Genomic DNA, 2,698 nt, shown 5'->3' with positions numbered 1-2,698 from the left:
GACGTGGACGAAATGCTGTAGCATTTTTGAGATGCTGCATCCGTAAAAGGACGTGATCAACAGCTGCTCGCAGCACTTTCGATGTTATCCGAGCAACGTGTGCCTTTATACTGTGCTTCAAATGGTTCAAATGGCTCTGAGCACTATGGGACTTAACTTCTGAGGTCATCAGTCCCTAGAACTTAGAACTACTTAAGCCTAACTAACCTAAGGACATCACACACATCCATGCCCGAGGCAGGATTCGAACCTGCGACCGTAGCAGTCGCGCGGTACCGGACTGAAGCGCCTAGAACCGCTCGGTCACCGCGGCCGGCTGGTGGCTGATACAGCAACAAGAAGAGTGTTTGTCGATTTTGCTAATATGGTGTGGCGCCATCGTGATCTTACGTGCAAACATACGAAACTAGATACTGCCAATCTTAAGCGACAACCAAGAAGTTTTTTCTGAAAAAATTGGAAATAAATTCGGAGCATTGTATGGGGTACAATTGAGGTTGCACTAATATTTTAATTTTACTAATAATCATAGATTTTTTAGCCATATTATATTGTAACGCCGAAACATAAATAGAGCGGCACAGAAAAGATAAGTAAAGCATTACGTGCCATGTCTTGACAAAAGTATTTTCCAGTAATCAGTCACTCTACAATAAAAGAAAATTTAGTCACTTGTAGCTCAGTCGCTAGCAGAATTTCAGCAAGTTTAATCACCTGCAATCACCCGTTCTTTCCTCCACCTTTTTCAGGAGCTATTAGTCCCTGACTCGTTCAGATTTTATTTTCTTTCAATTGGTGCCCGGAAAATCTGCCTTCTTTTCACCTTCCCTGAAAAGTCCCTCATATTTTAGACGGATATTAATATCATTGGACATGGCATTCGTAACAACAGAAAATGTACAAGTACAAAACTTACATACGTACAAATTTATGTATTTCATGTAACACTTAACCCTTAAATGCATGATTTTTTATTTCAAGCTCTAAAAATTACCACGTTTAGTTTATAGTGCCTACATTACGAAAAAAATTGAAATTTTTTAAAAATATAATTAATAAAACATTATTGTTGACAATCGCTACAAACACAAAAACAGACCTAATTTCAAATCTATCGTAAAGACACTCGAATTAATTGTCTACACCATATCTACTTACGTTATCAAAATAAAAAAGTAATTTTCAAACCCACAAATCAGTGCGCAAACACCTCAAAAAAGGCCTCTACTTTCCGCCCAAACACACGCACGGCATTATATCCACACAACTGATTGTCGAAGTGGTTCAGTTCATCCTGCCATTTACGATCGCTATGAAGAACTACTACGAGCTTAGCAGCTGCAGTAGAGTGTATACACTCAACTTCATAACGGATTTGTTACAGTATGTTGCTCAGTATAGGATACATCGAAGGAATGAAGTCTGTAACTGATCAGCTTCAATATGCAATAAAGGGTTAAATTAATAACTAAAGAAAAAGTAAGAAAAATATAGAAATTATCAGGAAAAATCTTTTGCATGACAACGCAATAGTTGGTGCAAACAGTGGAAGGAGAATTGTGTAAACAAAATGCTCGTATTGCCAAACTTCTTATGCGTCAGTTACTGTAGAGTAAGGCAATTACGTGATGAAGGAGCCGAAAACAATGTCATATCGTGCGGTTCGCCAAGTGTAGACGACGCTGTGGTTACTGCTCTTTGCAAGACCTGGGTTCAAATCCACGTGCGGCCATTTAGCTTTAGCTTTAGCTTTCCCATTGTTTTCCTAAATCGCTCGGGGCTATTACTGACACGGTTTCGTTGCTAAGGCACGGCAGCTTCCCTTCCCCAGCAGGAGCTGGTCCGCAGGCTGCCTGTAACGACGTGGTGGGCAGCGGTGGGCGCTACTGCTGGTATGTGACGCATCTGAGACAGGCCGTCTGTCAGCGGAGGGGCCCCACGCGGCGCCAATTAACGGTGCAATTAGCAGGCGGCAGCCGGAACCTCCCGCAGCAGCGCACAGGCACCTGACAGCCCGCGTCCTCAGCTGGTGGCCAGAGGCGCGCGGTTTCTGCCGTCTCTTTTCTGTCGAGCCACCAGCACCGCAGACTTCGTACGTTTGCAGCCACTACTCTATAACGAAAAAGCTTCGCCGAGACTCAAACACCAGGTGAATGGGATTACGAAAAGCCTGCTTCGCCTCATCTAACTCTTCAACACAAATTAAGAACTTTCCACAGTCTTCTCCTATAGTTTCAAGTGACAATTTTATTTGCTCACCCGTAACTTGTATACGGGCTGAGCCAAAAGTTTGGGTACATCCCTATAAAAATCGGGGCAACGGCCTTGCCGCAGTGCATACACCGGTTCCCGTGAGATCACCGAAGTTAAGCGCTGTCGGGCGTGGCCGGCACTTGGCTGGGTGACCATCCAGGCCGCCATGCGCTGTTGCCATTTTTCGGGGTGCACTCAGTCTCGTGATGCCAATAGAGGGGCTACACGACCGAACAGTAGTGGCTCCGGTCAAAGAAAACCGTCATAACGACCGGGAGAGCGGTATGCTGACCACACGCCCGTCCTATCCGCGTCCTCAATGAGGATGGCTCTACCCTTCATTCAATCCCTGCGAAACCCTACATTTCAGCAGGATAATGCACGACCGCATGTTGCAGGTCCTGTACGGGCCTTTCTGGATACAGAAAATGTTCGACTGCTGCCC

General features: G+C 44.8%; 1 pseudogene; it reads left to right on the top strand.

Moving 5' to 3' along the window:
• The first annotated feature begins 2,315 nt into the window (after positions 1 to 2,315).
• On the top strand, positions 2,316 to 2,433 carry LOC124719179 (annotated as a pseudogene).
• Positions 2,434 to 2,698: the final 265 nt, after the last annotated feature.

The sequence above is a fragment of the Schistocerca piceifrons genome, chromosome 10 (assembly GCF_021461385.2).
Source record: "Schistocerca piceifrons isolate TAMUIC-IGC-003096 chromosome 10, iqSchPice1.1, whole genome shotgun sequence".
In the NCBI taxonomy this organism is placed as follows: Eukaryota; Metazoa; Arthropoda; class Insecta; order Orthoptera; family Acrididae; genus Schistocerca; species Schistocerca piceifrons.
The sequence above is the reverse complement of the archived record's forward strand: the minus strand, read 5'-3'. Positions and strand labels throughout refer to the sequence as shown.